The 23,725-nt window shown below is 35.4% G+C and overlaps 1 protein-coding gene across 2 annotated transcripts in view; it reads right to left on the bottom strand.

Annotated features, from left to right (window-relative positions):
• The window catches only part of LOC126859217 (zinc finger protein 608-like), a 149,359-nt gene that overhangs the window by 112,437 nt on the left and 13,197 nt on the right, over positions 1-23,725 (bottom strand). Inside the window, exons 1-2 of one of the 2 annotated variants that reach the window (XM_050610246.1) lie at positions 6,033-6,160; positions 4,223-4,364 (exon numbers count right to left, since the gene is read on the bottom strand). The gene's annotated coding sequence lies outside the window, so the exon portion shown is untranslated. Of the gene's footprint in view, positions 1-4,222; positions 4,365-6,032; positions 6,161-23,725 lie in introns of those variants that run through there. The other variant, XM_050610244.1, reaches the window with a different exon arrangement.

The raw sequence follows: 23,725 nt of genomic DNA, 5'->3' as shown, positions 1-23,725 counted from the left end.
TGATTGCCCATCAAGATCATTAAAACGATGGTAGGCTGAGGCGAGAGGAACAATTTAACGCCAACAATGGGTTTATGTAAATTCTCTTACGTTCACCGTGGTTTATCTCGCTTCATTTAGAACATGTTGGGAGCACCTGTCCGTGGTTAGGACATACCGGCGTTCTACAAAGCTGTGCTCTACACCAAATGAGACAGAGCTTAACGATTCGACGCCGTTGCCACACCGCGATATCGATATAGTTTCATCTGCGTTGGATATACGGTCTTTTATAAATCCATCCGGATCTACCTGCTTTCCTGTAAGCAAAACTCAACGAAGAGAGTTCCTTTCATCTTCGTCTATCCGTATTGCTTCTATTGTACCTCCATGATCGCCCCTTCCCACTGTGTATAAATCCGTCCTTCTTTCTCTCGCTCTCCCGTATTCCCCTTCACCATCTCCTTCACTCCATTACCTCACATCGCCCTTTTCGTCATCTCATTTTACCAGCGCTCTATCTCTCGCGCTCTCCCTTTGTATCATGTATATAGGGGATTTGGTAATTGATAGAACAATCGAAAGAGAACAATTTAAGAAGAGGGTGTGAGAATGCTAAATGCCTCGGAGCCAAGCTATCGTGTGCTACATCTGTATATTTTTACAAGAAAAGCAAACAAAAGTTTATTTATATAAATATATATAAATATAAATAATATATAATATTATTTATATTTATATATATTTATATATATAATTTTATATATATATATATATATATATATATATATATATAATATAATATAATAAAAAAATAAAAAAAATATAAATAAAACAAATATAAAAGCTATATATATATAAAATTATATATATAAAATATATATAAATATAAATAATATTATTATATATTATTTATATTTATATATATTTATATAAATAAACTTTTGTTTGCTTTTCAAATATTAAAGCTATATATATAACTTTAATATTTGTGCGAATTTTTCGGTTTTTCTTTCATCCGCAGGCTCTTTGAATCTAAATTTCGCATTAATCAATGTATATTCACGCACAGATGAAAAGAGTAATAATAATTCTAAAATATTCTCACTATAAATAAAGAATATTATTTCTATTCATGTATTTAAACACATTTTCATGTAACAAATATTTTATTGAAATGCTTTTCAGATAAATTAATAAGGAATTATTTCACAGAGTCGCTTCCTCAATAGCAGATTTAATTTGATTTCCTTCCCTCTCGAAAATCGAGATGAGCACGAGTGTTTTTGCATCCTCCCTCGTGGCGTTCACGAGCACGCTTCGCGATCAATCTTGTTTCGAGGTAGTGGAGTGGTCTCTTTATCGTGTCGGCACGAAGGAAAAATTGGAATCATGGAGAAACGCGCGGCGCCGCGCCGCGGAGCGAATGAAATAAGGCGAGAAAGATACGACGATGCGATACGCGTCTCGAACCGACTGCCATTTATTTATTCCAGCCGCGCCATGCCGCGCCGCGGCGAGGAGAGTCGATCATTCTCAATTAACGCTCCCCCTCGTGACCGCCGCTAAATTACACCCGTCTCCTACCTTCTGTCTGCCTTCCGCGTGGGCGTCGCGTGTTTATTAATCTCCGCGCGTTGCGCTGCGCGTTAATTGCCCGTAAATGAGACAGAGAGTTGCGTTCGTTGGCGCTCGATGAGTTCAATGGCTACCGCGATTCGGCATCAATTCGTAATTAATGGGCTTATTTCCGCAACAACGCGTATCTTTTACATTTGTAAATCGAGGCAACCTTAAAATTAGATTTATTTCTATTTGTATGCAGAGGAAATGATAATAAAATAGTTATTTGAATTAAATAATTATTATTGTATCATTTTTCATTTTAAAAAAAGTAGATCTAAAAATATATATAAAAATAATTTATTTTTAGATTATAAAAATAAAAAAAAAGGTTTGTAAGCTTATTAATATATTTACATTCTTATATATTTCATGTTATTTTATTTATTTTTTTTTTTTACTTTATTAGCACTAGTTTTACGTATACTAATTGATTTCTTTTAATTCAATAAATAGCTTGCGAAACAAATTTTTCAGACTATTGAATGCACAAGTTACATCGACTCTCCTACTTTCTATTCATGATACTTTACACCAATTTACAGGATAGACGGTAATTCGTAATAACGGTAGTCAACTCATATTCTAGCAGCTCTGAGTTTCGCTACCGTAACTATAAGCGTAATGCAATGAGGATGCATTAAAGGTAGCGGCGCATATTCAAATCACGTCGCGGTCGATAAATATGTAGTGAGCTCGTTCTGACATTCTGACAAAAAAATATTACATTCCGTGTCGTTGATTCGCTCTGCGAGATAAAAATGATAGAGCGAATACTAAGTACAAATAATTAAAAAAAATCGTATTTAAAATTTTTCTATATTATATATATATATATATGTATGTATGTATGTATGTATGTATGTATATAAAAAGTATGTAATTATATATTTTATAAATAAACTTTTATCTTGAAACTTTTAAAAGTCTCAAAAAGGAATAATAAGTTTCAATTTACACATACGTGGAAAATTGTTTCAACCTTTTGTATCGCTTTTCAACCGCTCAAAAAAAGATAATCAAACTACTCCGCAGTTTTTTTGCAATTTCAAATTTTGTTGAATTCATTCGAACTTCTCTTGTTGAGACTAATACAGTAAAAGAGAACATGCGATGTTGCGTTTGCACTAACGAGAACATTCATAAATTCAACCGGCGTTTTTTTTTTTATTTCTTTTTTTTTTACGCAAATGCGATTCACGGATTTACGGGGTGAGCATCGGATATTGGATATTGACGTCGTTACACCGTTGACATTTTAGCGCGCATGCACACGTCACGATTTATTATCGATAAAGAAAGGTAGAGAAAAGGCCTTATTTGTACAACGGCAATTATAACTTTTCATCGGACGTGTATTTCGATCGATGTGCAAACTGCATGTCCGACGACGCGATAAAATCGATGAAGACCTTCGACTCGCGCCGATATAAATCACAGAAACGACTGCAGATGTTGCTTGCACCTTATAATGGCTCTCGACTGCTTCTAATAACCTTGCTCCGGTATAACTGGAAATAAATTGTTCGCAAGTGATCGTTCTCCTTCGGGTATCGATGCCACTCGTCAAATGCAATAATCGTTATTGTGATTTAATTCCGAGGATACGCACAAAAGGTAAGGTACACAGAGAAGTGAATCGATAACTTCTATTTTTCGCAAAAAAAAAAAGGAAAAGAAAAAACATTTTAATGAAAACTGCAAATCAGTTCGTAACAAAAATCTCATCAGATAGAACAAAAAAAAAGTTATAGTATTAATCAAATAACAATATAATAATATGAATATATATTCCACACACACACATATATATACCATAAAAACATATATCCACATGACAAATTTTATTTAAATGTAAAAACTTTGGAATACAAGAGGATTGCGTTCCCGACCAGAACACTAAAAGTCGAGCTAAAATACAGGACATTCTCTCGAATATACAGGACTGGCAACGCTATCTCGTAGCGCCTTCTCTCCGTCCTGCATTCCCGACGAGACTTCCTACCTCTCTCTTTACTGTGTAGAAGCCATTAAAGATCTTACTGTGCAACGTAGTTGGGGAAGGATGAAAATTGCCGCGGTACGGAAAAGAGGGAAAGAAGCTCTCCGCCGTTAAGAGAACTTTCAACGTGTCGACTTCTTCCGTGAATCGCGCAACGAGGTTCTGTTAAATTGCTCCTTTGTCTAGTGAACTAATAGCGAAACCGCCGACGAGAAAAATGTCGAACGTAAATTTTTTTTTTCTGAGAAGAGGTGCTTGTGTTTAGAAAATTTCTTTGCGAAAGTGCGCGCGTGGATTCTCTTAAAAATACTAATAAACTGTCTTGGTTAAGTAAAAATAGAGAATATCAATCAAAATTCATTATAAAATTCATTAAAATTTTCAATTAACTATTCATCAATTATAGTTAAAAACTAGCGTAATATGTTTTAAAGATTAATCGGAAAAATAATGCTGTTTTATTATAAAGCGTAAATAATATTTTTTAAATCATGTATATTAAAAGAATATTGAATGGCAAGTAAAAAAAAAAATCTATAAATATCATGTAAACGATATGGAGAGAAATTAAATAGGAGTAATTCGAGATTGCAACTACAAACATTTACTTATCCTCACCTTAAACTCGCGACTTAATTTTCTTGCTTTTGGTTGGGAAAATAACGGTGCATTATCCTTTGACATCCTGAATCTGATCTTTAAGTGAAGAAGCTTCATCCTCTCTTCTCCGGAAATTGTCTCATCTTTGCCAATGTCTTAACTGTAAACATAAAATTTAAAACTCATGTTTAGTTACGTTTAGTTAAGTAAACAAAAATTTTTATTAAAAATTTTCTTTTCTACTTTCTTTTCGATCATTGACAATAAAAAAGTAAAAAAATTCAGATTTTATTTTTCTCAATCTTCTCATCTTTCCTCTTTAATTTGTTGTGACCTTTTACGTTGACCTTTAATATTACGAATTTTTTTTAAATTAAACTTGCGCTTAAAATACAAAATTAATGGAGATTTCGAGCTTTCAGCTGTTAAAGTGGACAAAATTCTGGATTTTGAAGTTTCGATTGGGAACTCTATATATTAACAAGGCAGGGAAACAACTTTGTAACTGCTCGTGGATTGTCCGCAACAAGCTGTTCGCAAACTTCAACACGAATAAATTGAGAATACAGGTCGTGATCAGTTTACGCCTGACGAATCAAATGTGCGCGAACTTTAGTTGTGAAGTGTCTATATTTGGAATAAAGCCGTGATCAGACGGTGAGAGAGTTTACTCGCAAATATTCATATAAATTTGCTACCATCGTTTGCTATCTACGTGTATGAATTTATTCTCGAAACAAGCGAGTCGTATCGCTTGAATAATAATGTGTTTTTATCTCAACGCGAGTCAAATAAAATTTAAGGATCCTTTCGCATAACGTTAACATCATATCAAAATATTTTTCCGACTTAAATGTTGATTTAACTACTTGTATAGTCAGAAATGACGGAAATAGAAGCAATTTATAGATGAATTTTACTTTGTAATTTTTTAATGTTATCGAATAGATGATAATAATATAACCAAATATGTGATTATTCAATAATTATAATCTCATTAATTCGATTGTGAAAATGTATGATAATAGTTTTGTATGACGCAAATAAATTTCAAATTTCATGATATAATGTTGCGCATATATAAACGAATCTTTTTATCGATGCATTCACGGCAGCTAATATCATGAATGTCGAGCGGATTTTAATTATGGCGACAAAATTACAGGCTAAATACTATTGCCGTTTGCAAGATCGTAAAATCTCGGAAATCAGCGACTATTTGCCACTAAATTACTTTCATGTGCGTAGTCATTCGGTACACAGATATCGATCACGTAGCGGAAATTGTATGACAGCTAAAGATACCGTTCCGAATGCAAAGCATAAAACCGACAATAAAAATTCGTCGAAGAATACTTTTCCGTTTTATGACCGTGTGATTACGTTTGTATCGAGACAAAATCGCGTCTTTCGGATTCTTTTACTCTCGCAAGTTAAATATTTTCCAGATTTAATGAAAATTTTCCTGTGAATCGGAATGATGTAAACCGTTTCTAGTAGCCGTTGAATATTTTGCGACATGTCGCGCCAATAAAAAGACAAACATGAAGATAAACGAGTTACGCTGTTTGAAAAATTAAAGCGAGATTTAACGCGAGATTCAGCGACGAGAAAAAAAAATTTTATTTATGCATTGCAGATGTAATTTCACTGATGTTAGTTTCGCGCTCATCGTGTTCGAATATATCATAGATTTATTTCAAAAGAGAGATTATTATTTAAAGAATACGATATGAAATTAAATGGCATTTGCAGAAATCAAAATATTACAATATCATTATCGCGTAAATATGTCATGTTTCGCTTGCTATTATTGCAATGTACTCACCGAAATTATGCCGATTTTAATACTTGCTTATCATCACACAATACTGTATCAATACGAACGCGACACTTCGCTGCACTCAAATGATTGGCAATCGCGCGCCGGACGGCTCATCAATATGTAAAGTTATTCGTAAATATGGATTATTCGTTACTCGAATGCACGAGTATTCCATAAACAGAAGCTCGCATATATGTATATCGATAGTGAGTAAAGCGCGATATACATGTAACAGGCGCGCGTGCATACAAATATACAACGACGAGTTTCATTTTAAAAATTCAATCAATTCTCTCGCGTATACAGGGTGTCCTGCAAAGATTGTGCCAACGCTCGTGAATGGGTAGAGCACAGTAAACTGAACAGAACAGTCAGCTCCTGTCTATACAACAGAAAGCCGTCTCTCGTTACTCCGACCCCCGACGTCCCTCCTTTGTTTTTCGTTGACAGGCGCTGATTAGCTAACTTTTAACATCGTATAACAACGAAAAGAAAGCTCAGATTAAAAAATGATAAAGGACTTTTCTGTTCAGTTTACCGTGCTCTATCCGCTCAATCTTTGCAGGACACCCTGTATATGGCTGCTTTGCTGTTGGCGGCGGCGCGCGCGCCAGAACGATTGATTTTTGCCGCAACTTTCCAACGAGAGCCTCCGAGTAATTACTGTACCGTTGACGTTTAATAGGAGCGACATTATTGGATTCTCGTTACTCCGACATTCATTCCCGGCCTCGCGTTATGATCGAGGAATACCTTTTTTTTTTTGCCACGAGTTTCATCGTTGAATCTCAACGCTGGAAAACGAGCATCCTTGTGTATTTGTGCTAATGTGTGAAATCGGTATACATATACGTGACACTTGGAACTTGTTTCGTCACATATTTGCGAGCAATTATTTAATTTTTGGAGTCGACTTTTTTTTATTCACTTGTTTAACCTTGAGTAAATCGCGCGTTTCCTAAATTATCAACTCTGGATAATTAATTGTCAGCTTCTTGATCGACTTAATTGAAGCAAGACGATGAATCTCCTGATTTAACCAACGTTCAATGAATGCGTTTCTCGTGACGCATAATTCAAGCCGCCGCTCTGACAATGAGCGTTAACGACGACAACAACGACGACAACGGCAACGATGATGACAAGCCGTTGTTCAACTACTAGAGAGCCCGGCCTAGGTCGAGCAGAGGCCGAGGTCTCAATTTATGCGCAATCGCTCGGCCGGTCGATTTATTTGTTTTATAAGCCGCCTGTAATTGGCCACTGACAGCAGCTGTCCCGAGACCGGCTACAATATTCGCGATACATTATTCATGCCGCGACGATTCTCTTCCTCTCCCGGCAATCCCCTCCGAGCTCGTCTAACTTGAGCTCGTCTCGCCTAGTCTACGACTCGCGCGTGTGATACAACCAACTGCTTCCCTACGACACGCTGTATCGCCTCCTTCTTCCACGCACACCACCTCTTTATACTTTTTACGCTCCTTTTACTCGAGCTTGTACTGCGCATCACATTTTCAACACAAGTTATCATCTATGTAAGACTAACTTGGTCTTTCCTATAAACTCAACACTTTGCACTAGAAAAATATCGTCCGAAATTTCTCTGGTGACCGGATTTCCATAGCTCTGACACATTTTTGCCTAATACTTAATTTTTTTCCTCCGGAAAAAAAATTCATCAATTCGTCAATTCGGCTATAACAATATATTTCTAAACTTTTAAACATCTTTCAAGTATTTATTAAATTTTTGCATCTAAATAAAAAAAATGTACAAAATGTTGATAGGTAATTTATTTTAATGATGTATCGCATGTCTAAAATTAATCAAAGTAAGAATTTTTTAAGTATCTTCACCTTTCATCTTTCTCAATCATCTTTAGGTAAAATTTACGGGAGAATATTTTCGCGAGCAGTTAGATTGAATTCAGATGCATTTAGGGAGAGCAAGATAAAAAATTGATGTTATAAATCGAAATGTGACGGCGGACAAATGTCGATTCTCGTGCAATTGATCGCTGCGACAGACCCGATACACGAACACAGTATATCGAGGATAATAATCATTCGATCGTGACAATCGATGGCAGCTTCATCGGCAGCGAATGATAGAGCTTCACGGTCGGAGAAGGGGAAAGGGGATGACTCTCTCGAAGGGCTTTCGAAAGCTCGTTTACAATGGTCGGTGACAACGGATGGCTGATCATGAAATCTGCAAATCTTTTGATCGACATACATTGGAATCAGGAATGTGACTATTGTACAACAAAACACGTCACACAACTAGAATTTCGTAATATCCTGGCTGCTTCAATTTTTTTCGCTTCGCTTCATCTTTCTTGATTTTTGTGAAATAAAATAATGATTATAATGTGTAAAAATCAACAAACCAACGAAAACTGAATAAACAAACAAAAGATAAAGAGAGCTCATATATCAAAGATAAGAAGATAATAAAAATATATTTGAGAAGAGAGAGAGAGAGAGAAAGAGGGAGAGAGAACGTCATATATTTTATGAAATTTTAACATAGCTTCCAGTAATTATCATAACTTTGAAATATCGCTAAGTGCACATGAAGAGCTGAGAATTAATATCATTGATTAATGAATCATCCTACTTAAGTTTCATTTTTATTTATTTCAACCGATATTTAATGTCAATGAGAATAAAGGAACGTTCGATCAATTTTGCTGTTCCAAAAGGTCTGACAGTTCTTCTCGATACATCACTGAATCACGCTCTCAGTCTTCACATTCAAGGACCATTTACGCGCGATCGTCCACACGATGGCATTTAATCTCGTTTGACGGACGATTTGTCGCATTTACACCAAGCGTGATGAAAAGAATGGTTAAAAGGCGCCGCTTCCGATCGATGAACCACGTTGTTCCCGCTCTAAATGATGCTTACAATTAGATGGCACGATTTATTACACCGATTTATGTACGAATCTGATATAAAATTTTCTTTTTTACTTTCATCATAATTTTTTCTTCTTTACTTCATAGACGCCGAGTAATTTACACATTACATTGCAGTAATAAAAAATATAATGTGTAAATATTAGATGTATTGAAAAGTTTAAATTATTTACCAAAAATTAAAATTTCCAAAAACTAATTCTTTGATTCTATCGAGTCAAATATTTTTACTTAAGAATAACATATTGACGAAGATAATTTCGAGAAAAGATCTCTTTTACGATATATTTAGACTTTATGTATTTGGCCTTTGAAAACCATTAAAATTTTACCCAAATATTTTTCAGTATCTTTAGATCTGAAGGCCACACTTTGATTTTCTGTTTCAAAAGAATCTCTTTGTATGACAGGAGGCCGAAATAATATCCCGGGGTTTCTCGGAGCCATAAAGAGGACGCTTGTCGACACTAATCGACGAAAGGTACAGCAGCACGCAAAACTTTGTCCCCTCGAATCAATTCTAAACTGTCTCGTGTCGAAGTGTTTCGTGTCGTGGCACATAACTCGACTCGATTACTGTGATTATCGCATGTGGCGCGCACGTTAATACATCCGTAACTGTTATACTTTCTAATATTCAACAACAAAAATTTGCTCTAAAAAACACCGAGAAAAGCCTTCGCAAAAAACATTTATAAAGACATTTATAAAATTCTCTATCTAAAGTTTCATATATCTAATTTCTTTAAAGAAAAAAAAAAAAAAAACTAGAAATCTTATTTTTATCGCTCAATTAATAAAACTAAAATAAAAAAATACATGATATTTAAAAAGATATGTCTACTATTGCTACAAATATTAAAAAATCCTAAACTTAATTTTCATTTAAAAAATATTTTTCTTAAGAAACTATATATTGAAAGTATATTGAAAGTATCAGTATGTTAAGTAAAAAAAGTATATTTAATTCATAAGTAAGTCATTATATAACTCATTTAAAGATCACGTTTTCTCAACCTCCTCTCTTTACAGATTATGTATGTATATCTCGTTAGTTTAGATCCAACGCAATGTTGGCAATTCTAGAATACTTGGTTGGTTTCGATAATCGATCGGTTCGATGATGCCGGTACACGGTAAAAATCAAGTTCGTTGGTTCATCTAAGCGCCCTTTAATTATGTTTTCTCAGTTTATTGCTTAACGAGCGCCTCGAGATCACGATCAGCTGGCTTTGTCTATCATTAATCGGTATCGATTAGTAGGTGCGGTCGCTTCGTTTAGCTAGAAGCGCAATTTTCGCGCGCGATAATGGCGAAGAAAAATATTCTCGAACGTTTATATCAGATTTATAAGTCCGATAGTATACCGCTTCATTACACCTAAAATTTGAAATTACAATCGTAAATCATAATTTTTACTGCGATAATCAAGTCGAACCGAAAGCTTTCTGAACTATTCAAGAGTAAATCGAGTTTTCAAAAAGCCAAAAGATGACATTTTTTCACGATAAGAAATAACCAGAATATTAAATATGAACATGTATACTATACATGTACACATATTAATGTAACATTGTATCAAAAATGTTTAAATAAAGTTACTATTATTCTTGAGAAAAAAAAAGAAAAAGAAAAAGTAATTTATGATTATTACGATCTTTTCGAAAAAAATTAAGGAAAAATCGATATACCTGGGAAAGCGGTGATTCACGCTATTAATGTGTCTATTCAGCGGTCAAAATCCATTCGATCATACAAATTCTATTAGAGATAATTTTGGATGCAGTAAACACTTTCATTAGTGCAACTCATTCGAATTAATTTCTTATATTTTACATGAGAAGCAAAGAAAAGAAAAAAAATCATATTTCTTGTTTGCAAGAGTTTTACATAACAAAGAAAAATGAAAGTCTTGCTCACTGAAGCAAATCTTACAGTTTGAAACTTTATAAAAGGGGAGAAACTTTCTTTTGTGAATTTACAGAGCATTTGTCAGATGTATAAGAAAATATTACTATTTAATTAACGTCTTAATCATTCTTCAAAGATAACGAGGTTATCTGTGTTTCCCGATAAAAGACAGACGTATGTCGCATACTAATGATACAAAATATAGAAATGTGTACTCCTCCTTGTGAAGAGTAGGCGGTATATCGCGAATATACCGACAAATATCTACGTCCGTCCAACTGGCAATTTATTCTCAGTGTAGCAAGAGTAACAACTAGAATGATTTTATTTTGTGCTTACGCAGCCGAGCGCGTGGGTTTTGTGTGCATTGATAATTGTAGGCCCCTTATCATTGTGATATTTGAGCAGCTGGGATCACCTCATGCTATACAAACGCTCGTAATGAGTCGTATTTAAGCTCACAAAACTGTCGCGCAAATATTTGCTAAGGCTGATTCCAGCCGCCAAATATTATTTCCGATCAGTCACGCAGATCACATTCCCCCGATAGGCATATTTCAATAGTACTGATACATCATTGTGAATATTTTCGACATAAATAGTTTACCTTTAAATATGATTAAGTGCCGAAAAGGAAAATATCGGATCTCTTAAAAAATTGTATGAATTAATAATAATTTAGTTATGCGTGCGCGCAACTTTCATACACTTAATAAAATATACATTTCACAATTCATATATAATTAAATTAAAATATAATAATATTTATATCAATAAGAATATTACTATACCTCCTATTAATATCACACAATATCATCTTTCAGTTGATAACATTTTCCTCGTAATTACATTTTACGATACTGCGCAGTTCAATCGAGTGTTAATAATCTAAAAATTTTAAAAGGATGATTCGCGCGTTTCGAAAGGCACTCAATTAATTAATTCGAGCCGGAAAAAAATTGAGGAATCGATTCCGTCCGCTTGAACGACCGCGATCGAATTAATCGCACGGTAAAACGCGATATCGCACGCGCTCTAATTTCGAATCCATTTACCCTAATCCCCCGTGGAGAGGCCAGAGAGACAGAGTGAGAGAGAGAGAGAGAGAGAGAAGAAGGACGAGGGACAGAGAGCGGCGTCGCGACGCTGTCACACGCGTTATCGATCAGCCGGGCAAGAGGGGAGAGGGGGAGGAATCATCCACCACACACAGCCGGTGACATGAGGTGAACCCGGCCATTTTGAAAACCACCGTGTTGCTTTACCATAAAACCCGAGCTGTAACGTTTCACGACGGGTTATATGGGCGAAAACACGCTCGTTAAAGCGAGCGCGCGCGCCATCGAAAAACTCTCGCGTGGCGTGTTATACGGAAAAATCGATGCTACCGCTTTAACGTCGCGATAAATCCTACAGTATTGCGCCGCGTAAACGCCGCAATTTTTATTATTTCAATTTCGCTCGGCGCGTTTCCATTCCCCCGTCTGACCTCTCAACGCAATTATTCGGTATGGAATGTAAAGTTTTTTTACGAGGATTCTCAATCCTTCCCCCGCTCCCTCCCCCCTTCCTCTGTCATCTCCTCGCTCTCTAAAATTTTCGCGAATATTGATACTTTTAATTATCAACGATCGATGCGCCGTAAGTATCGATAAATATATCAGCTGTCTATAACACAAAGTATATCGTAACATGAAAAGCTTATCATTGCCCAACAATTAATCATTTAAATTATCGATTAAAGCTAATGTCATTTATACTTGCCAATCCGTTTCTAAAAAATACCGCAAATTCGCCGAGCGTAAATATTAATAATTAAATCAATCGTCCGTATGTCGCGAAACGGGAGTCGAGGCGTAAATATTAATAGCCAAATATTAATAAAGCATATGCGCAAGAACAATCGACAAATTCATTAAAAGCCGCGTGTCGGATCGCATTATGTTAATTGCAAATCGCTTTGTATGCAAAACGAATGCAAGAATCGACACACAGTATTATTTATAATGACCGTGCCGCGCGCTTGTATAATCGTCGTGTGTACGACATCGTAAGCGACACTGATTGCGTTTTGCGGCCGTGTACCTGATTTCGCCCAACAGTTCGTTGTGCACGAACACGGCCGAGCAACTGTAATCGGTGAGCACGATTAACCGCAAGGACAAGCGACTTTGGTTTCCCATTCAGGGACGATTTAAGATACCTTCTAGTAGACTTTCTGCAAAATAATCTTTGAGATCTCTTGGCTTCTATAATATAATATATGCACATCTACTCGATAAATATAAAGATACGGAGAAAACACTAATTGTAAAATTAATATTAAAGATTTCTCTCTTGGCTGAAGGATCATCTTGTATAGATTCAAATGAAATAAAACAAATATATATATATATATATATATATATATATATATATATATATTGTATATATTATAATTTGTGTTTTATATAAATAAAAATTATAAACATATATCATGAAAAGAGATGTATTTTTTTTCAAATAATTATCCTTAAAAAATTATTGCCGTATATATAATTGGAATTAATTGAAAAGTAAATAATACTGTATTTGACTCATTGTTTCAAGTAGCAGTTTATCCGTAAAATTAGAAACGACAAATCACCGAAGAAATGTATGAGGAAAAACTAGGTACGGTGTAGTATATTTTGTGCAGTAAATGCATCTTGCTTCGCGTTGGCGATGCGCCAACTATTTAAGACTTGAACAAATCCATACTGCTCGATGTCCGGTATTACATACTAACGCAATATGCAATAATGATAAAAAAAGAGTTATTATCGTCATTCGATAATAACTAGTAATGCGTAATAATCCTATTTGCATTGAAATCTATGAATCTATTTATAATCTGATTTACATGCATAAAATGTTAATCATTTGTCAAGCATATACTGTTAACTAAACGGATTATCATATGAACAGTAAAAAGCAGCTGTACTATATTTATCTCCTTTCTCTTTATTTCTTTCTCTCTCTCTCTCTCTCTCCTAAATACATAAATACGCATAATGTATCTGGAAATATAGAGAGACGGATTCCAAATTAAAAAAACTTGTTATTATAATTAAAGCGGTCTCCCAGTATTCATGAATATTCGTCTTGTTTCGATAATACGGAACACGTATGGAAATGCGAACTTGAAAGCAACGAAGGTAACTGCAGTTTTACCGGCTCCGATTCATAGTCCGAGCGAATGCGCGTGCTATGCGCCGCGGACCCGTAACGTAACGAGTTCCTGCCTCGTAAATAAAGCGAAGCGCCTTTGACAGCGACGCCTCCCGCGCATTGGTGGCGGCTTTACGAGTTCTCGACTACATAAATACGTGGGCGTGCGCCGCACACACTGAATGACATACTGAATGTACATGACATGTGCGACGAACACAGAATAAAGTATACGTGACAGAGAGAGAGAGAGAGAGAATTCGTCGGTTATACAAAGCCCGTATAGCGTGTGAAACACCGACGCTGCCGTTGTGAGACGCGACACAACAATATCGATATGGCGTGGTACACCCGGCGAACGTTGACTAGAGTGATAGCGAGCGTAGAGAAGAAAAGAGAGAAATAAATGGAGAGAGAAGGAGAGGAGAACGTAGTAAGGGACGTGTGCTATAAGGCACTCAGGAATCTCTCCCGTTTCCTAATAAGCAGGTGACTGCCTGGCTTGACTGCCTGACTTGACTGCCGAGTGCCGGCGGTCTATTCGGCCCACAGGCGAACAATAATACCAAGATGACGACGGGGCTCTGCCTCTCTCTGCCTCTGTGCCCTGCTCTCTAGCCCAACGTGCATGCACGTTTCTACGTGCCTTAAGCGTCCCATCTGTAGCGTGCACGAATGAACGCTTTTACGTGAGGATGCTTAAATTCAGGATATCGACACTTCTATCCGCTCTGCATCGAATGCTTCCATCATCGGATAGTACTTTGCATTGATATCTTTTCAATATCGCTGATGGCATATACACACACACACATGCATTCGCATACATATACATATAATTGATAAAAAAATAATTGTATTATAAAAATGATATATAAAGCTTTATGGATGTTATATATTATTTTATTTCAGAGTTTATAAAAAGAGTGAAATTGAAATATTCGATATTAATAATAAATTATATTAATATTTAAAATTTTTCTTAAACATCCTCTTTTTCTCTTTTTTCCATGATGTATAACAAAGAGCTGCGAATGCTCCTACCTAATTGCGCTTATACTGGATGCTCTAAAAAAAATGATAAATAATCCTGATCTGCAAATACCAAGCTTTTATCAAACGTTGAAAATTTTTGAACAATTTCTATCTGATCAACATCTTTTAGCTTTTTACACCGAGAATCAATTAAATTCTTTGTGACGTATTGATAAACGCGCGATACTAGATCCCTTTTACGACTAAACCTCGCGCTATTAGTCAGAAAAATGATTCTAAATTTCAAAAATGATATTCTAACTTTTAGTTAATGCCATATATACAGCACTCATATAGTAAATTTGATTCATTTTTTTCTATATAAATTTTCATAGTTTTTATAGAAATCAAATTTAATATGGTATAAAAAAATAAACAATTATATTCAAAGGTAATTGTGGTAATTCGTTTAAAAAATTTTTTTGCCTCATATAAAAATGGTTAAATAATGATTGTGTGCAGAGAGAAAAAATAAAATTCGCTTAAAATATGATAAAATTATTATTCAATATGTATTATCAACATCTTCCGAACAATTGTGCGCAGGTCAACAGTAACGGGCTTTTACCCTTTTACAAACGAAAATCAATTAATCTCTTTGTCACGCATGGGTACGCACAATGAATAAACAGAAGAGTGGACATTGAATGCACGATAATAAGTTACAGCCGTCAAAATTGTATATTTAGTTACAAAAATCCATCCGCATTACATATATTTAACAAGATATCTACTCAAATATTATAAAAAAATTTCCTAAAAATTCGCTGATTTTCCAGGTATTCTTATTCAAAATTCCAGACAAAAAGAATATTTTAAAAATTTTTTGGTGCAAGATATCCCCCCCTTTGATTTATATCAATCGCGTTCAAAAGAAGTTTTTATTCGATAATAATATTATACAATTTCCATATTATATTTTAACATCTCTATAAATGCTTTTTATAAATTTTTTAAGACATGATTACGGATGCTCGGTTGTATCAGATGTATTTAATAATTCTTTTGACACCAAATTATATATATAATAATCAATTTTCTATATCATTCGCTATTTCCAATATATATACACAATGCCAATCTTTCTGATTACAATACAATTGCATAAAAATTCTTATTTGATACTTATCAATGTCTATAAGAAATATACGAGAGATGAAATAAAGTATATTTTTTATAAATGCCATGTAACTTTATCAATAAAGCAAAAACGAGATATTCGACCAGGTTTACAGAATCAATTCTCGATTTGATGAGAAAACGTTTCGGGATGCGTAGGTGCATCACCTCGTGAACTTTGTCGTTTTAGTAACACGAAGAAAATAAACACTTTGTATTCGCGTAACATATACGTGCACATGTTATCCGATATATAAATGCTGTGCATACTTGACCGCGGTTGGTTGATAATCTCGCTGCTTGCCGTCACGAGGGATACTTTACGGCTTGGTGCGTGCGCGACGCCTGGACAAGAATTAAGACACACCCGACGCGAACAAGTCGTTAATCAGCTTTACGAGCCGCGGATAATACAGCCGACTCGGTCGCATAAAAGCGCCGGTCTTATCTTACGCCGATTAAAGCGGAGCGAAAAAAAATCACCGACAAATTGAACATTGACAAATAGACTGCTAAAAGATCGTTAATGAAAAACAGATGGCTGTTAGGTTAGGTATTATTTTATTATCGATATTTTATTATATTTTTATAATCGACTTATATTTGTCGATTATAAAAAAAATATATATATATATTTCTACTTCGAATAAAAAAATAAAGAAAAGTCGATGAAAGAATTCCGTGATCGATACGTGATACGCGTCATACATACATTTATATTTTAATTGTTCCTTTCCGTCTAAATAAGCCTTTAAACTAGCGAGATTGTGTGAACAGACTAGAGAGCTGGGCTTTTCCACGCGCAATCGATATGGACCACACAGCGCGCAGATATCGAATCTCGGGCTGTTGGCTGTATACGGTACATTCGCACACACGCCGATGGCGTCCGCCTCCGGCTGCCTGCTCATACGGATCCCGGCAATATCGCGTATGCATAATACAGGACAATGTAACTCAGCTCAGGGTACGTCGCACAATTAGTGTGCGCGCGGTCGTCGCGGACCGTAGCGCAAGCTGCAACGACGATAGTGTGTATCGCTCCGGTATTGCCGACGCTTATATTTGAATCGTGTCGGCGCGATGCGTGCATGAGTGCGTGTGTGCGTGCGTGCGTGCGTGCGTGCGTGCGTGCTTGCGTGCGTGAGGCAAACTACCACCCGCGGTCGTTGAGCAGTCATCGCTGTCGCTGTCGCGTCTGTAATTGTGATTTTCCATCTCCGCGTTTCCATCTCCTGCATTTCTCGCGCTCACAAAAAGAGGATGGAACAAGAAGAAAAGGAGAGGGAAACGAATGCGAGAAAGAAAGAAAGAAAGAAAGAGAGAGAGAGAAAGGATAGCATATGGCCTGTAATAAGAGTGAGGATGATAGCGTTGCCTCTTGATGGAAAGAAAGAGACCCGATGGGTACATAAGAAAAGGAATGAAGGGTATATGAAGATGAAAGGAGAAGCGTACGACGATAGCAATACATGTTCGTAATAGGTGTGACTGCGATAACATGGGGATTCTCTTCGTTGGAATAGAGAAAGATAGAGAGACCGCTTGATTCGACGGAGAGGAAGCAGTCGGAGTGAGAAAGAAGTCAAAAAAAGAGCACAAGCTGCACTATGTGAAGAGAGGGTGACAAGGAACGCTATAGCGAAGCGGAACAAAGATAGAGCGCTCGTTCTTTCTCGTTGCACTCGATGAAGCTGGAAGCTGCGAGTGCGGTAAGGATAGCGCGATATCCCGAGAAGATAGACATCCGTCGCTCCCGTGTGCGATAAGGACGCAAAGATTATTGCGCCCGCACGAAAGAGAGAAACGGAGAACGACATAAGAACGAATGGAGAATAAAAGTGACGTTAGTGCAAGGGCGAGAACGATATTGTAGTGAGAAGAACGAAGAGCACCTATTGTAGGAAGCGAAATTGTAGGCAGATAGGTGGAAAGAGGAAGAAGAATCGAAGAGCTTTCGATGAGAAAAGGACCGGCGAATCGGAAAGAAACGTGATCGCTTACATGAAAGAAAAGATAAGCACAAAAGAAGAGAATAAAGGAATCAAGGAAAGAGAGCGTTTGAGAGAGAATATTTTAATGATATCTTAATACGAGTATGAATTCCAAAGAGAAAGAATATAAACAATACTTATTACTTATTTGCTCTTTCTCTCCAGCATCAAAGTGTGTAAAAAGAAATAAAAAAACTGACATTATATAAATCTAAGTGATACAGTCGAGCTAATTAATGATGAAATATAATCTCGTTATTGATGCGGAATCCATAAATTATCAAGAAGAGAGAGGAGAGAAAATTTTATGCGCACTTTTATGAGTGTAATAGATATACATATATTTATACATATGTGTATATCTATATGCATCGGTATGTGTTGGATGAACGAGGACGTAAGAGGAAACGAGAGAGAGAGAGAGAGAGAGAGAGAAACGGAGAAACCGAGGGGGTTTTCTCTCGCTCGCTCGCGCTCACGCACGGTCGATCGCTCCTGCCGGCGGCCATTTTGTGCTCGCCCGTAAACCCGGGGCACGTGTTCCCGGAGAAAATATTGGCCGACAATTCTCCGCGATAGCGTGCTCGTCGCTCGTCGTTCACGCGACGAGGACGCGGCCGGAGTGATGAGCCCGATAACGGAGGACGCTGTCGGGCGCGTCGCGACGCGCGTCCACCGCGTGTCGTATCGGTCAGACGGGACCGATGTGGTCCCGCGACGCGGGACAATTTGTTTCATGCCGGATTCCCTTTCGTTCTCTCTCTCTCTCTCTCCGTTTGCGGTACAGCCGGGTAGGAAGCTGTGAGAGTCTGCGCGACGAATCTTAGTCGACGTGTGTTCGTCAACGGCAACTCACAAACCTTTTTTTGCACACCAAACCTTTTCGTGTGCCAATTTTTGAGAAAAAAAATATATACATGTTGTGCACACTATATGTCTCTCACATACTAAAAATTATTAAATTGCTTCCTTTTTTGTATATTTTTATAAACTAATAAATGTGTTGAATGTTAAATATTTTTATCATTGTGATCTCCCCTTCTCTCCCTCTCTCTCTTGATATTTAATAGTTATATTTATTAAAATAGCAATTTATTATTGTGTTCTCAAATACAATATATATATATATATATATATATATATATATATATATATATATATATATACACATATACATATAATGATATTTGAGAATTGTCATTTATAAGATTCTTTGAAGGAATATCTATTATTTTATTATTCGGAAGAAATTTATTAAATTTATTATTAATAAGTAGATAAATTCTCTAATTAATTCTCCAATTATTAAAAATTGATTATATCTTAAGTGACAAAATGATATCTTATTCATATGATATGAGTGTTTCAATATCAATTATTCAATTGCTGATATATGTATATTCTGTTGTAGAAAATTCAGAGATTAAAATATTGGATATTATTGAGAATAAAGTGTTAGACTGGTGATATCAGAATGAATGTCAATTTTAAATTACGAGATGGATAAAATTCGATTTAGACTAATACTCAACACACGGTCCTTTCTACATCGATCGCTAAAGGTTAACGCGTTAAGAAATAAAAATTTAATATATATAAGAAATACTCGAAATATTCACAAAATATAATAATATGGAGTATCCATTAATACGTGATTCAATATGCAATTCAAGGGGGTAGTCATAAATTTCAAAGTTTTATAAAAATGACATTTATATATATACAATATAAATTATGATTTGTTTGGTTATTTTTTTATAACAATATTAAAGTGCTCAACACTTGGATTAGTGCAAAAAAATCGTAGCAACAAAAAATTTATCAGATTAAACTATCTCATATTATCAGTGATCAGTGTAACAGCAGATACACTGACACATCCTAAAAAAGCTATCGAAAAGTGTGTACGAAGCGTTTGCGTTAATTCTTCGAATAATAACGGGAAAAATAAGAGTATTGAACGCGCGACATACAAAGTATAAACTGCTTTACTGCGTCGTTCCCATTCTTCTTTCGACATCAACATATTATAGCACGCGATGCCGCTCATCCATTGCCAGATTAATATTAATGCTCGAGATCCCCTCCCATTCTCTTCTTCCGCTCGTCCACCTGCGCGAATAATATACATGCTCTTTATGCCGTTCATAAAAAACGTATCTCGTATGGAGCGCGCGGCGGCAAAGCTTTTACGAGTGGAACATGATGAGAAGCGCGGCGGCGGCGATTCGGTCCGGAAATCGCGACTGTACCCGTTATGAGTTACGAGTGCCATTCTGCCGGCATGAATACGGGATGTCTTTTGGACGCGCTCCAGGAAGCTTTTCAAATTGAATTAGAGAAAACGCACCGGTGTCCCGTGTATGTATTTCGTGAAGCTGTGGCCACCGACACCGACGACCCCTACTGACATTTCGACCGAGGGTTCGGAAAAAAAGGCTCGCCCAAGACGAATAGTGCACAACAATGGTTTGGGAAAATCAAAATCTTTTTTCCGAAACAAAATTGTTCTGGGTAAATAAGGGCCGGCGGAAATAGAAAAGAATGTATATGCTGCGTAGTTATTGATGTATTTTATTCCTTTTCGTTCTAATGGTAATTAAATTAAGTAATAATGACTGCATAGAAGAAAAATATAAAGAAAATATTACATTTCGAAAGACCAAGCTTCTTAGTATTTCAACTTTTCATAATACAAATTATTTTAATGTAATTACAATGCAACAAAAACAAAAGTGTTATAATTCTTCTTGTTATTTTTCTCATATATTAAAATAATATGTGTGTACACTTTAATAGAGCACAAGATAAAAACATGTTTTTCTCAAAATCTTTATTGCTTTCGGTGAAACCGTATATAAGATAAACACTAATTTCCGAAGTAGCTAAATTACACGAGAGAAAGAGGCAGAGAGAGAATGAGAGAGAGAGAGAGAGAGAACACAAATTTTGCCCCAGAGTATCCAAACATCTGAATCCGCCACTGGAAGGGCGTCGGGACCGGATTTCTACGAGGACGATACTTGGTGTAATCTCTGACAGAGATCAAAATATATAACGGTCCCGACCCCACTTGTAGATTTACCGAGTCAGGAGATCGTTAAGTATAGATCCGGGAGGACCTCTCTCTCTCTCTCCCTATATTTCCATTTCAAGAGCAACGAAGAGAGAGAGAAGAGAGATGGTCGCAGATTTTTCGCGTTTAATTCCGAACAGCGATTCACCCAGGCAAGTCGAATATCGAGTATTAATTCGTTCGCCATACCAGTTTCCCATCTGCTTTCTTTCCGCGATATTGACTGTCTCATGAGCGTTATATAAGGTGAACGAGATATAATCGATCGAGATCATGATATTCGAGAGATTATATCTTCTTTTCATAAATTAGAAAAAAATGTCATTTTAAATGTAAAAATTAAACATATGAAATAGAATCTTATCCTTTAATTCTAAATAAATATTATTTCAATATCTCAATCTTTATTCTGCGAGAATAACTGTCGCCTGAGCATGTGTGTGGAACCGTTAATAGAAACAAGTATAATAATTTATGGCGTCGTGTATAATGAAAGTAAGCAGGAGGGAAAAAGCCTCCTTTATCGGCTACGAAGTTGTCATCTTTAGATCTGACCGTTTCGTGATCGAGCATTTAAAGTCTCATAGTTAATCAATTGCCGATTACAATAATGTATGTATCAAAAGCGTTAATTAAGACTGAATGGCTTTCGATAATTGTTTCTTCTCGTTATCGATGCGAGCGTGTAACGAGAGGAAACTTCCCGGAACGAGCATCCGCTTCGATTTAGTCGAGTTTATCGCACGAAATTTGTATCCCTCTCCCTGAAACTACGATAAGCTGCTTATGATAAATTACTTTGGATACTTCTATAAAGTATATCTACAGCCATAATCTCTTTAATTTGCCAAGCTCTAGTTATCTTGTTAATTAATTATTAGTTATTCTAATTATCTGTTACGCATAAGATAAAAATTTAAATAATCTAATGTCTAGAAATATGTGTACATTATACAAGCATTTTTGCATCAATAATAATCTTATTGATTATTATCATTTAACAAATCATAATCATTTTTAAATCAATTAAAGTTTAATCTCATTTCATGGTAATTAATTTTCCATGTACCTGTAATAATAGCTACTATCTAGAAATATAAATAAATAATTACTCGCAAATTTTAATTCATTAAATTAATCGATAATAGCTGATCTAATTAAATATTAAAATACTTGAAATATGTCATAATATGTCATAAATATGGCAAAATATTTATTTATATAATACATAATTGCGTGCGCGCGCGTGTGTGTGTGGATTACGTTACGATAAATTATATTACTTTATCAATGCGAGCAGTTGCATAATCGTTAGTCAGAAAAAGGAGGCATACGTCTTGGAAAAAATATAATAAACGAGCATATAGATATAATGGCGTATATGCCAAGGAAATGAAATTTTTACAGAAGCGCGCAAGATGCGGTCGACGGCGTGAGATGCTTTTGTAAAGAATAAATAGAAGCAGCAAAGGAAGCGAAAAAAAGAAAAGAAGAAGAAGAAGAAGAAAAAAGATATGTCTCGTCGAGCAAATTGCATTGCCAGTATAACGCTGTTCCGCGAATGCTTTTCTCGGTATGGTGGTTGGTAACATCGCTATTGAAGTTCCTTTTCCGATGCATTGTAACTCTTACATATGCGATTTTGATTTTCCGCATCTGCTATTTATAGCAACTATACATTTTTCTCTTTTTCTTTTTGATTTCAAACCAATCAATTCTTATTTATTTCTTTAAAACTCTACTCTTGGCAATTAGATAAAATGTAATGTGTCTGGAAGCATATAATTATATAATTATATAAAATGTAATTTTATAAATATTAACAAAGTGAAAATATTTTTTAAAACAAAGATTTTTTCACATATAAAATGATATAGAATTTAATTAATGTTAAGTAGTGTTAAATTTATTAAAAAACAAGATTGCATAATATCTGTGTGCGACTTTTGTGTGAAACATTGCTTACGAACATATTAAATGACGGCATGCGCGGCTTTTAAGATGTTTCCAATTTGCATCGAATATATATCACGTTGTAGTACAAATTACGACTGTATAGTCATTTTGTAACTGTGTCAGTATTTACTGACTACCGTCTCGTCCAATTATACACAGTATCATATGCGTCACGTCGTAATTATTGGCATTGCCGTTGCACGCAATAGCAAACACTCGTTCGACTGTCATTTGCATGATTGCTATATCAAGATCAAATATCGATTTTCTGACATTGATGCCACTGTATCAGTTCGTAGAAAGAACGATATAACTTATTTAAAAAATACAATTATTTCTATTAGTTTTAAAATTAATATATTGTTTATAAAAACATTTTAGCAATTTACCATAATAGAAAAATAATTGCATTAAACTAAAAATTGATCTTTAACACAAAAAAAACATTTAAAAATATTGAAATTTATCATATTATGATAAATAACATGAT

This window comes from Cataglyphis hispanica, chromosome 3 (assembly GCF_021464435.1).
Source record: "Cataglyphis hispanica isolate Lineage 1 chromosome 3, ULB_Chis1_1.0, whole genome shotgun sequence".
Classification (NCBI taxonomy): Eukaryota; Metazoa; Arthropoda; class Insecta; order Hymenoptera; family Formicidae; genus Cataglyphis; species Cataglyphis hispanica.
Note: the sequence above shows the minus strand (reverse complement) of the source record. Positions and strands in the feature narration are given on the sequence as shown.